The sequence below is a fragment of the Budorcas taxicolor genome, chromosome 1, assembly GCF_023091745.1.
Source record: "Budorcas taxicolor isolate Tak-1 chromosome 1, Takin1.1, whole genome shotgun sequence".
Taxonomy (NCBI): Eukaryota; Metazoa; Chordata; class Mammalia; order Artiodactyla; family Bovidae; genus Budorcas; species Budorcas taxicolor.
Genome location: NC_068910.1, coordinates 219,162,289 through 219,176,620, shown reverse-complemented (window position 1 = coordinate 219,176,620; position 14,332 = coordinate 219,162,289).

Here is a 14,332-nt window from a genome sequence, read left to right as displayed (position 1 = left end):
GGGCAAGAAAGAAATGGTGCGAAGACCAGAAAAAAAAGAGGAACCATAGTGCCTTTGGATAAGGAGGGATGTAGAGAAGCATTGTCCACTTAGGGAAGGAGCAAGACTGCCGAGGTTATGGAGAAGGCACCCTGATAATCCGCCCAGCAAGGGCTTTTGCCGTGCACTGGTGTAACACCACTCAACCTAAGGAACACAAGCTCTGCATGGTGAGCTAATCCTCATTGCCATCTTGCGGCATCAGAATCAAGTGAGCTTTTGTAGTTAGTCAAAGCAAGAGGGAGGGAAGAAAGGCTGGAATGCCCTTGAACTCACAGCAAATTGAGAACAAACCCAGGACTGGATGGCTGATAGTAACTGAGCAGAACTGTAGGAATCCAGGGTCAGGTGGGGAGTCTAGGAGACCTTAGGAATAAAGAATTACTCATGACTAACAAGGGCTTCCCAGGTTGCACTGCTGGTAAAGAATCCACCTGCCAGTGCAGGAGATAACAGAGGCCCGGGTTCGATCCCTGGGTTGGGAAGATCACCTGGAGGAGGGCATGGCAACCCACTCCAGTGTTCTTGCCTGGAGAATCCCATGAACAGAAAAGCCTGGTGGGCTACGGTCTATGGGGTTGCAAAGAGACTCTACTGAAGCAATTTAGCACACATGCATTACTAACAAAATAATCAAGAAGATATGTGGAGAGAAGGGCAATAAAAGAAAAGATGGCAAGGGGCTGCAGAGTCAGATCTCTCCACGTTCAATGCAACCTCATTGAATCTCTAGTGTGTGCACGCTTGGTTGTGTCTGACTCTTTGCAACCTCATGAAATGTAGCCCACCAGTCTCCTCTGTCCAGGGATTTCCCAGGCAAGCATACTGGAGCATGTTGCCATTTCCTTCTCCAGGGATCTTGCGACCCAGGGACTGAGTCCACGGCTCTCAAGTCTCCTGCATCGGCAGGCAGGGTCTTTACCACGAGCGCCACCTGGGAAGCCCTCACTGATAGCTGGAGAAGTGGGATCCACTTGGTAATGACTCTCCGTGGGGATCTCTGGGGACAGTCGCTGCTGAATGGATCCCACTTCTCCAACTATCAGTGAGGAAAACATCTTACGCTCCCATCTTCTCCACATTCTGATAGATTGGGGCATTTTAGAATGTTCTACTTCGCTTCAACTACTTGAAAATTCAGAAATCTTCATGTTCCATGTGAGAGAAAACCTTGCTCAAACTTGTTTAAGCAAAGACAAAATAATATTAAAACTAAATAAAATTTAGTCACTTCATTGAAAAGTTCAAGAAAGAATGGTTTCTGGCCCAGTTAACCTCCAGGGTCTCAAATCAAACCAATCTTTTCTCTCTCTTTCCGCCCACCCCCCCCCCCCCCCCCCCTTATCTCTATCTCTATTTCTATTTCCAGTTCTATCTCTTTCTCTCTTAGTCCCAACTTCCTCTCTTTGTTGACAGCATTCTCAAGCAGGCCTTCTCCACTAGGGACCTCAGACACCTCCAGCTCCCTTTACTTAGACAGCTGTATACCCAAGTTCAAAAAGACTTTCTTTCCCAAAAATGCTAACAAAAATCCTGGTTTTGACAAAAACTAGTTAGAAAAGATACATGCACCCCTATGTTCATAGTAGCACTATTTATTAATACATAGTGATAGCCAGGACATGGAAGCAACCTAAATGGCTATTGACAGATGAACAGCTCAAGAAAACCTGATACATAGACACAGGGGAATGTTACTCAGCCATAAAAAAGAATGAAACAATGCCATCTGCAGAACATGGATGGAGCTCGAGATTATCTGAAGTCAGAAACAGACAAATATCACTGAGGTTAATGACTCAACTAAAAGGGATGAGTGTGTGCTTAGTTGCTCAGTCATGTCTAACTCTTGGTGACCCATGGACTGCAGCCCCCCAGGCTCCCCTGTCCATGGAATTTTCCAGGCAAGAATACTGTACAGGTTGCCATTTCTTACACCAAAAGGGGCAGCAGGGAGTTTGGGTTTAGAAGATACACACTACAATATATAAAAGAAATAAACAAGGACCTACTGTGTATCACAGGGAACTATATTCAGTATTGAGACAGGACAACTGAGAAGAATACAGAAGAACATTAAATTCCTGGAACAAGGAAGAGGACAGTATAGATTGGGGATAAAGCATAATGGAAAAAATATAAAAAAGAATGTATGCACATGGATCATTGAATCACTTTTCTGTACACCTGAAATTCACTCAGCTTTGTAAATCACCTATACTTCAATTAAAAACTTGGGGGAAAAGTCCTGGCATTGAGTCCCATCAGACCAGTTGGAGTCACATGCTCACCCCTGCAGTGAGCACAGACTCGGGGTGCTGGGACTGTGCCCCACTGGAGCTGAGGGGTGGGTCAGCCCCTGCATACCCATGGACTGAAGACAGATGAGGGGTTCTCCAAAGCAAAGAAGGCAAACGGGTACTAGACACACAGGGATAACCGACGTCCACCGCAGAGGCCAATGCAGCCCTTCTAAAACTTAAGGAAGCTCAAGTTTAACGCCCATGGGCGTTGTTGTCGTCAAGATGCAGTATATTATTATATCAAAGCACTGCGGAACCATAAAGGGGAGGAAGCAATTTGTTCTCCTTAGAAGGGAGCAGGAGGTGCTGTCAAACCTTCATGGAGGAGAGGCCCTTTGAGCTGAGGCTGGAAGGATGTGTAAGGGTACGACAGGCAGTCAGTTCTCACAAAACGAGCCCCTGTTCCCTGACAGTTCTCACCCAGGGGCTTATTTTAAAAATAATATTTATTAGAGTATAGCTGCTTTACAATGTCAGAGAAGGCAACGGCAACCCACTCCAGTACTCTTGCCTGGAAAATCCCATGGGTGGAGGAGCCTGGTAGGCTGCAGTCCATGGGGTCGTGAAGAGTTGGACACAGCTGAAGCGACTTAGCAGCAGCAGCAGCAGCAGCTTTACAATGCTGTGCTAGTTTATGACCCAGCAATCCCACTCCTAGATATATATACCCAGATGAACACACAATTCAAACACATACATGCACCCAGTGTTCATTGCAGCAGTGTTTACAAGAGCCAGGACACGGAAGCAATCTAAACGTCCATCAACAGATGACTGGATAAAGATGACATGGTACATACATGCAATGGAATATTACTCGGCCATAAAAAGGGATGGATTGGGTCATTTACAGCGACGTGGATGGACCTACAAACAGAGTGAAGTAAGTCAGAAAGAGACAGGTATCGTATATTACCTCATATATGTGGAATCTGGAAAAATAGTAGAGATGATTTATTCACTCTAGGGCTTTGAATGGAAATGACAAGCTTCTAGGCAAAGAGAGTTAAAAGCTAGTGTGTCTCATCCCTTTCTCCCTTCCCCTTTGGCAGCATCTGTGGAAGCTGTGTGTTGAAACTTTATAGCATCAGGAAGGAATCCTTCAGTCCCTGCATGGAAGACAGCCACTCCGTACCATGCCCCCCCGAAAATGACCTTGCCTGGGTGAGAAAACCCCTGTTGTGGCAAATCACTGAGATTTAGGGCTAGGATAACCTCACTGCACAGGCTCTGTTAATGTTCTTGGACTCTTGTCCCATACATAGTAAACTTCATCTAAGAAGCTCTGCTCTGCTCTAAAAGTCTTCCTTTCCCCTTGTAAATCTGAGTGAAAGCAAATGAAAAGCATGAAAGCAAATGAAAATGTACATGGCTCTCTCAGGCCTAGGCTCAGAAATGATACACTGTCATTTCTGCCCTAGTGCCATTAGCCAAAGCAAAGTCACACGGTCAAGCCCAAAGTCAAGGACAGGGGAAATACACCCCACCCATGACAGAGCCATGGAGATGGTGTGGATCTTAGAGAAGGCAAAGATTTGGGACAAGCATTTACATCTATCCCTTAGGTATCTTTCACCACGGAGACTCATGAAAGCCTCAGAAGGCATCTGAGGGAATGTCAAGATCCTCCTGGTCTAGGAAATGAAAGATAACTCAAAAGCCAAAGCTGTCTCTCCCAACATCCCCAGCCTTCTCTGCCCACCAATATCTTTTTCTCTATGTTGTAAACACCAGGGGTAGTTCTGTCGCCCAAAGATCAGGAGTCTGTGTTTTTATTTACCCTGGTGACAAGCAAGGCAATGTAAATAGACCATAAGGAAAGCTGCTTTTTCATTTGCACTACTTCATTCGTTTTGTATTTATAAGACATACAGCCCAGGGAAAGCTATAAATAAGAGGTTAGAAACAGCTTGAGGGGCTGGTGATGGAATCACAAATCACCAGGGTTACATCTTCATCTCTGTCCTGATGTAGAGCCTTTATAATTGCCAGCATATATTTATCTCTGCTTGGGTTACACCATTTGTGTATCAGAAGCTAAACAAAGTGACCTCAACTTTCCTAAAGCAACTAGGGAGTTTCATATTAACTCACCCAAATCTGGCTGGAGTGGATCCACTGTCTTAAATGTCCAAGGCAAAGCTGGCCCTGACAGTGCTTCTGTTGGTCTGTACCCATGTGTCTTTTTCTGCTCTTGTCTTTATGTAAGACCCCCTAAGTGAGCCAGAATACAATGTGAGGCTTGAGGCCACCAGTCGACTCACCCTGATATAAACTCTTACCAATTGATTCCCTTCACGATTTATAGCACAAATGGGAAAGCTATGGGCAAAGAGGGCATTGCCTCCAAAATGCCTCCCTTAGCATGCACCTAAGTTTGCCTGACGGAGAAGGCAATGGCACCCCACTCCAGTACTCTTGCCTGGAAAATCCTATGGACGGAGGAGCCTGGTAGGCTACAGCCCATGGGGTCACTAAGAGTCGGACATGACTAAGCAACTTCACTTTCATTTTTCACTTTCATACATCGGAGAAGGAAATGGCAACCCACTCCAGTGTTCTTGCCTGGAAAGTCCCAGTGATGGCGGAGCCTGGTGGGCTGCCGTCTATGGGGTCGCAGAGAGTCAGACACGGCTGAAGCGACTTAGCAGCAGCAAGTTTGCCTGAAATGGATTGATTTTCCCTCCTTGTTAGGAAAAAAAAAAATCATCTTTAGATCATTGAGTTGCTGCTGTGGGTTTGAGAGGATGAAAAACACATTTTGTTGGAAAGAACAACCCAGATGCCAGAAGGTTTGATCTGGTAGAAATAGAGGCAGAGGGAACTCAGTGGGCAAAAGCTAGATGGGGATCCCTGGTGGGCACATAGGGAAGAGGGGATGGAGGCGGACAAGGAGGTGCAACAAATTCAAACAAAACCTGCTTAAGACACTTCTTTGCAATGCTGCTTAGATCGCATCCTGAAAACTGGATTCACCCCAGTAGCCAACACCTGGTGGGCAGTCACTCTAAGCCAGATGTGGTTTTTGGTGTATTATTAACACACACCTCCCCTCATTTCTGATTATCCCATTCTTGAATCAGGAAACTGAGACTGCAAGAAGCATGAGTGACTCACTTAAGGCCACACAGGGAGAAGCTGATGGGCTGGGAGACAGAGCTGGACACAGGGCTTAACCAAAGAGTCGGCCTCTTCTCCAGAATGCCGCCACTGTTCCATGTTTCCTGAGTCCCGTTTAAAGGAAAGGACCCACTTGATTCTGGGTGTGGTGAGGAAGAATGCACTAGAGAAAAAGCAAACGTGAAAAGAGAAATATCAAGCAATGAGAGAAAAAAAATACTGAACTTGGACTTCAGCCTGGCTCTGCCATTAATGATTTGAGAGACGAGGCACAGATTTTCTGGGCCCCAACGCCTTGCACAAACAGCTTGCAAACAGTGTTGTGGGATGTTGATTGAGACTTTTTCTATTGCCCAGAACAGATGACAGATCTCAAAAACGACAACCTCAAAAATGACAGAATGATCTCCAAGGCAAACCATCCAATATCACAGTAATCCAAGACTATGCCCCAACCAGTAACGCTGAAGAAGCTGAAGTTGAACGGTTCTATGAAGACCTACAAGACCTTTTAGAACTAACACCTGAAAAAGATGTCCTTTTCATTATAAGGGACTGGAATGCAAAAGTAGGAAGTCAAGAAACACCTGGAGTAACAGGCAAATTTGGCCTTGGAGTACAGAATGAAGCAGGGCAAAGGCTAATAGAGTTTCGCCAAGAGCATGCACTGGTCATAGCAAACACCCTCTTCCCACAACACAAGAGAAGACTCTACACATGGACATCACCAGATGGTCAACACCGAAATCAGATTGATTCTATTCTTTGCAGCCAAAGATGGAGAAGCTCTATACAGTCAGCAAAAACAAGACCGGGAGTGGACTGTGGCTCAGATCATAAAATTTTTATTGCCAAATTCAGACTTAAGTTGAGGAAAGCAGGGAAAACCACTAGACCATTCAGGTATGACTTAAATCAAATCCTTTATGATTATACAGTGGAAGTGAGAAATAGATTTAAGGGACTAGATCTGATAGACAGAGTGCCTGAGGAACTATGGACGGAAGTTCATGACATGGTACAGGAGGCAGCGATCAAGATGATCACCATGAAAAAGAAATGCAAAAAAGCAAAATGGCTGTTTGAGGAGTCCTTACAAATAGCTGTGAAAAGAAGGGAAGTGAAAAGCAAAGGAGAAAAGGAAAGACACACCCATTTGAATGCAGAGTTCCAAAGAATAGCAAGGAGAGATAAGAAAGCCTTCCTCAGCGATCAGTGCAAAGAAATAGAGGAAAACAATAGAATGGGAGAGACTAGAGATCTCTTCAAGAAAAGTAGAGATACTAAGGAAATATTTCATGCAAAGATGGGCTCAATAAAGGACAGAAATGGTATGGACCTAACAGAAGCAGAAGATATTAAGAACAGATGGAAAGAATACACAGAAAAACTAGAGAAAAAAGATCTTCATGACCCAGATAATCATGATGATGTGATCACTCACCTAGAGCCAGACGTCCCGGAATGTGAAGTCAAGTGGGCCTTAAGAAGCATCACTATGAACAAAACTAGTCGAGGTGATGGAATTCCAGTTGAGCTATTTGAAATCGTGGAAGATGATGCTGTGACAGTGCTGCTCAATATGCCAGCATTTTGGAAAACTCAGCAGTGGCCACAGGACTGGAAAAGGTCAGTTTTCATTCCAATCCCAAAGAAAGGCAATGCCAAAGAATGCTCAAACTACCGCACAGCTGCACTCATCTCACATGCTAGTAAAGTAATGCTCAAAATTCTCCAAGACAGGCTTCAGCAATATGTGAACTATGAAATTCCAGATGTTCAAGCTGGTTTTGGAAAAGGCAGAGGAACCAGAAATCAAATTGCCAACATCCGCTGGATCATGGAAAAAGCAAGAGAGTTCCAGAAAAACATCTATTTCTGCTTTATCAGCTATGCCAAAGCCTTTGACTGTGTGGATCACAATAAACTGTGGAAAATTCTTCAAGAGATGGGAATACCAGACCACCCTACCTGCCTTCTGAGAAACCTGTATGCAGGTCAGGAAGCAACAGTTAGAACTGGACATGGAACAACAGACTGGTTCCAAATAGGAAAAGGAGTACGGCAAGGCTGTATATTGTCACCCTGCTTATTTAACTTCTATGCAGAGTACATCATGAGACACGCTGGACTGGAAGAAACACAAGCTGGAATCAAGATTGTCGGGAGAAATATCAATAACCTCAGATATGCCGATGATACCACCCTTATGGCAGAAAGTGAAAAGCAACTAAAGAGCCTCTTATTAAAGTGAAAGAAGACAGTAAAAAATTGGCTTAAAGCTCAACATTCAAAAGACAAAGATCATGGCATCTGGTCCCATCACTTCATGGCAAATAGATGTGGAAACAGTGCCTGACTTTATTTTTTGGGGATCCAAAATCACTACAGATGGTGACTTCAGCCATAAAATTAAAAGATGCTTACTCCTTGGAAGGAAAGTTATGACCAACCTAGACAGCATATTAAAAAGCACAGATATTACTTTGCCAACAAGGTCTGTCTGGTGAAGGCTATGGTTCTTCCAGTGGTCACATACGGATGTGAGAGTTGGACTATAAAGAAAGCTGAGCACCGAAGAATTGATGCTTTGAACTGTGGTGTTGGAGGAGACTCTTGAGAGTCTCTTGGACTGAAAGGAGATCCAACCAGTCCATTTTAAAGGAGATCAGTCGTGAGTGTTCATTGGAAGGACTGATGTTGAAGCTGAAATGGCAATACTTTGGCCAGCTCATGGGAAGAGCTGACTCATTTGGAAAGACCCTGATGCTGGGAAAGGTTGAAGGAAGGAGGAGAAGGGGAGACAGAGGACGAGATGGTTGGATGGCATCACCGACTCGATGGACATGAGTTTGAGTAGACTCTGGGAGTTGGTGATGGACTGCGAGGCCTGGCGTGCTGCAGTCCATGGGGTGTCAAAGAGTCAGACACGACTGAGCGACTGAACTGATGACAGTCACAAAGCAGGAGACAGAGAGGGTCAAGTGCTCCACAAGCTAAGGATAAACATAACTGATGGGGCCAGACACCCCATCCGAGAATGACTCAGGGGCAGGCGAACAGTCTTTGCTACCTCCAACTCTCGTCTGTGAAATGATGTCTGCACCCCACCCCGTCACCCTGGTATTCACCGTTTCCAGCTTTCCATAACCAGAGTCTGCACCTCTTTGCCTGTGAGCCTTCTCCACAGGAGCATATGGTACCCTGAGAAGCATTTAGTACCCTGGAAGTACAGAGAGCTGTCCTTTCTTCCAGAGCAACCATTAGCAAAGCATGGGCAGGAATCAGTAGGAAAATACAGCAGCATCCTCATCTTCAAGAAAGACGTGAAGAGGTGGAAACCTCCATGAAGTTTCCGTGTTCTTCTCTCATTTGGAAATGCCACCTTACATGCTACAAAAACTCCTTAAATTTGTCATAGTAGGATTGGCCAAGCTGTCACAACAAGTAATCCTAAATCTCAATGCTTGCATGCTGAGTGGCCGGCCCTGTGGACTGTAGCCCACCAGGCTCCTCTGTCCCTGACATTCTCCAGGCAAGAATACTGGAGTGGGTTGCTGTGCCCTCCTCCAGGGGATCTTTCTGACCCAGGGATCAAACCTGCAACTCATGTCTTCTGCATCGGCAGGTGGGTTCTTTACCATTAGCACCACCCAGGGAGCCCTAGACGTCAATAACTTACCGCAGTAGAGGTAAGCAGTGACCGGCGCAAAGGTCAGTGTGGGTGGGGCATCTTCCCGGGTGGCTCTCCCCGACACAGTTCCCCAAGGATTCCATCTTGAGGCTCCACAATTTCCAACACACGGCTTCCAACGATCCTACCAAAGGGAAAAACAGATGAGACGCACTGGTTTTTAACTTTCTTTGCAGGGAGGCTCGTCGCTCCATTCACAGCCCATTGGCCAGGACAAGTCACATGGCACCAACCTAGCTGGCGGCTCTGACTCTCCCTTCAAGACTCAAAGCACGCTTCCTCCATGAAGACCTGCTCGATCATTTAGCCTCCCTGTAAGACGAACAAAAAGCTTCATCCTCCTTTACGTTCCCACAGCCCGTGACACGCCTCTCTCTACTCCATGCTTCTCAAACTGCCTTGTCACTTGGCTCTCCTGTTATTCTGTGAGCTCCACAGAAGGTAAAAAAAGCTTGATTCTTTTCTTGTCTCCAAGAGTGCCGAGGAAGTAGCTAGGGTTTAATAAGTGTTTAGTGAACGAATGAATGATGGCTTCATAAGTAGCTATGGCCTTGCAGGTTTTCTGCCGCATCTAATCCCAGGGCACATGATCAGATCTCCACAAGGCCACCCCTGAATCTTCTGATGTGGAAATCCTCTGGGACTGTATTTCTCCTCTGGGGATGGCAAGGAGCCAAAGTCACGGGAACAGCAGATAAGAGAAAAGCCGAGGGTCAGGAGCCTCGAATTAGTACAGCGGGACTCAGATGCCAAACACAGGTCAGGAATAAAAACTGGACCTCCAGGCACTAACATGCTCTCCAGCATGGCTCTGCTCCCTGACCCCCAGCCCCCACCAACACACACAGTCCCCAGCTCAGAGCCCTGGGGGCACCTGCTGCTTCGAAGACCACAGTCCAAACCTTCACAGGAGACGAGTTGAGCCAAGCTGATTCCCAACTGGCAAGAAGGAAGGAAGGAACCAGAGATTTCTCAGCTGAGGAGCCTCTGAGAAAAGCAAAACTTTAAGCTTCCTAAGATTCATCACTCCTGCCATATGCTGTGACTTTTCCATTCATACCAGAAATTGTGAAAATTTCAGCTTCCTAATATAACATTGAGAAACTAAGAGTTTATAAATAGGTCCTGACTCAGAGCAAGGCCCTTGCTAATGTTCTTCAGGCCCTGTGGGAATTGATGCCCCACCCAAGGCCCTTACTTTTGGGGGCAGTCCCTGCCAAGAAGGAGGTCCTCTCTGGCCTTCTGTGACCTTGCCATCCTCGCCACCTCTCTATTGGACTTCATACTCGCTGGGACTCTACGCTTGTGCCAAAAATCAAACCAGATTGTGCCAAGACAAGAGCTGGGAAAATGACAAGAGGGGTGGGGGTGTGGGAAGTGGAGCAGAAAACTGAAGCAGAGGTGGCCTTGTGGTTTGGCCAAAGCAGGACCAGCCCTCCGTACATGGGACCCTTGACTGCATAAATAATTTGAGCCACCCAGAATTAAGTCACCCAGAATTCACTGAGTCAGCACCATCCTGGTAACCTGGCCTAACCTGATCCTAGAAAAGACATGCTATACTTTCCAATGTGAGTGATATTCTTGCCAGACTGCCCTTCTGGAACCAAGCCTCTAGGAAACCCCATAGACACAAATCGTAGGGTACAGGACATCCGGTTGGCCTGACTTTGGCACTGAGGGTCACAGAGAGCCCTGAGGATAAGGGTCTGCTCTGGATGCAGAGTATCTCATTGAGATGGTTACATAATAGGAAAAAATTTGAGTCATAGAAAAATATAAAAAGTATAACAAATGTCACCCATAATATTTCCACCCAGGGTTACCCACAGTTGAAATTTCACTCTATTTAAAACCAATGTTTTTCCTATGGTTGCATAATTTGCATAGACTCAGGACTGGTTACGTAATTTGCAGGGATGAGTGCAAAGTGAAAAGGTGGGAACCCTTGTTTAAAATTTATGTAGACTTTCAAGACAGTGACAGCAAAGGGCCCATCTGAGCACGGGGCTCTGTGTGACCACATAGGTCACATGCATGAAGCCAGCCCTGACTGCTGGTCTGGGCTGGTCCCAGGCATCATAGGAGGACTTAGGAAATTTGAGGAAGGTGTTCTGAAGTGTGGGTTCCCTCAAACATGGGGGTGAGGACAGAGCTTACTTGGGTCTGAGTGAAGTACTGTGTCAAGATTGCAGAGATAAGGGACATTGTAAAGCAAGTTACTACTTTGTCCCCAAGTCCCCAGGTGTCAGGGAACTCATGACAGAAAAGGCTAAGCAATTTATGAGGCTCCTAGTTGGTAGAATATTGTACAATCACCAAAAATGATATTTACAAGAGGTTTTAATAATACAGAGCAAATATTGTAATATAATATCAAATGAAGGAAATGTAATCACAGTTATATGAATATGTACAACAGAAAAAAATAGTTTGAAATAGAGTAAAATTTCAACTGGGGTTAGTCTTAGGTGGAAGTATTATAGGTACCATTTATTATCTTCTTTATATTTTCTTATGACTCAATTTCCTCCAATAACCAAGCATGGAAATTATAAAGAAAGCAAAATTTCAAAAATATAAGTGGAATACACATACAAAGTACACCTATATGTGGTGTCCCAAGACTTCTCACCTCTGATGAGTCCCAGAGACACTTAACTGGGAAGTTTTGTAGGAAGTGGACTTACGCTATTTGTATGGTTCTTCGCCCTGTTCACCGCATCGGTGGTCTTGCTATTCACACGGTCCGCACTGTTCGCTGAACCCAGGGTAGGCAGGGTACGAGCTGAAAGGATGGACAAAGATGCAAAGAGCCCTAGGGACTGCAGACACATTTATTCTCTGCTGGCGGGCGCAGCAGCCGTGGCCGTGGGCATGCTGTGTGCTCTCCTTCCGTGGCTGACCCAGGACGCACAGCCCTGACTCGGCAGTAATGCCGCCGCTTTCTTAGGTGGGCCCACGCAGGCCTACCGCACACAGTAACGGAGACCAAGCGCGCATCTCGTGACCTGCATGCGCAGCGTTGTGGGCCATCTCAGCTGTTACAGTCATTATTCACAAAGCGTGGGGAGAGAGCCTGAACACACCGTCTGGGCTACTCTGGTCTCTGCCCCTCTCCGCCCCTTCAGGGTCTCTTGTCCCACAGATTACGTAGGTTCTGCCCTCTGCAGCACACCCGTAGCACACAATACCACTGTCTGCACTCACATCCTGCAACAACAGTGGTGACAGCAACAACAGACAGTTACTCCCCAACACATTTCAAAACTCAGTCCCAGGCGTCACCTGGGACTCACGCTGCAGCCCTCGCCCGCATTGAGCCAGAGGAGACACCCGCTGCGTGGGGAGTGCCTTCATCTCCCATGACCAAGTCCTGCCCACCACATGCCCATGTGAGACTGCAGGAGAGCCACACAGGGGCAACTCCACCCCTGCGGAATTTTATTGTTATGGGCCCACAATAATCCTAACAGTCCAGGTCCACCCCTTCTAGGAGAGGATTTCTTGTGACATTCATAGGCCACCCATATGATTACACTTTTCTAAATATGAGGGCACAGCCTTCACAGTACACTGTTCTGCATAGGACACAGCCTTCACAGTATCAGGGCAGTTCAGTCACTCAGTTGTATCTGACTCTTTGTGACCCAATGGACCGCAGCATGCCAGCCCTCCCTGTCCATCACCAACTCCCGGAGTCCACCAAACCCATGTCCATTGAGTCGGTGATGCCATCCAACCATCTCATCCTCTGTCGTCCATTTCTCGTCCTGCCCCTAATCTCTCCCACCATTAAGGTCTTTTCCAATGAGTCAGCCCTTCGCATCAGTTAGCCAAATTGTTGGTGTCTCAGCTTTAACATCAGTCCTTCCACAAACATTCAGGACTGATTTCCTTTAGGATGGACTGGTTGGATCTCCTTGCAATCCAAGGGACTCTCAAGAGTCTTCTCCAACACCACAGTTCAAAAGCATCAATTCTTCAGTGCTCAGCTTTCTTTATGGTCAAACTCTCACATTCATAATGTCCACTGAAAAACCATAGCCTTGGCTAGACATATGCCTGCACAGAAATCAGCCTTCATTTGCATCCGTGTAACCCGGATGGGCCCCCTGCCAGCTCAGGCCCCCTTCAGGGTCTTCACACTTTCAAAATGGTATCTCACATGACCATCCCTCTACTTCTCTCAGTAAAGACCCGCGAAACCCCCACTCCTGTGTCCCAGAGATGCAAAAGCCACACTGCCAAGGTTTTCCCTTGCTTTTGCTGAAACGATTTACCCAAGTCAACTAACTCTGCCCAAGTATATGGTTGATATGTTATGAACTCAGTCACATCAGGGGCCCCTGGAGCCCTCTGAGGATGACTTCCTTGGGTCCTAAGCTGCTCAGGCTTCACTTTTGCTGCACAAAGGGCCTCGCTGCCAAGTGGGGACCCTCAGCCTCGTAACATTCGCCATCATCGCCCCTTACTGCCTTGCTGTCAGAGATGCTGGGCTCTTCAGGACCACGAAGTTCTCACTCTAACGCCAATGTACGTTGGTCTGGCTCTTCCCAGTGTCTCTGCACATTGCACAGTGTCACAGAGAGCACTGTCCATATTTGCCTCCAGGGCAGAGGGAAAATCCAGCCCACCCACCGTGCCAGCAGCCTTCTTCAGCAAAAGGGAACTCCGCGCCTGCAACGCCTTTCCAATGCTCTCTGGTGAACCATCCGCCACCTCCCAGTCTTCCACCGGAGCCCACACTGAGAGGGTCACAGCCACACAGTGCCACATACTGTATGGTGGCCACTGGCTGGCTCCATCCAGTGGAGCCTCAGGCTTCTCTACCAGATGGGTGTCCTGTCAAGTACACCGATTGTTGACAGGCGCACAGAACATAGTGACATACAACCTGCCTCCTGGCTGGCACGGCAGCTGCACCAGTGGACACGCGATATTCTGTCCTCTTGTGGCTGACCCAGTGGGCACAGCCGGGGCTCAGCTGTAATGCCACCACTGTCTTAGGGGGACCCCATTCAGGCGAGCCGCACACAGTAACCTTGACCAAGCGAGCACCTCGTGACATGCGTGAACGGTGCTAGACATGATCTCAGCTGTCACAGAGTCATTATTTACAGAACATGGGGCAAGAGAGCCCGAACAGGCCATCTTGGCTAACTTTCTCTCCCAA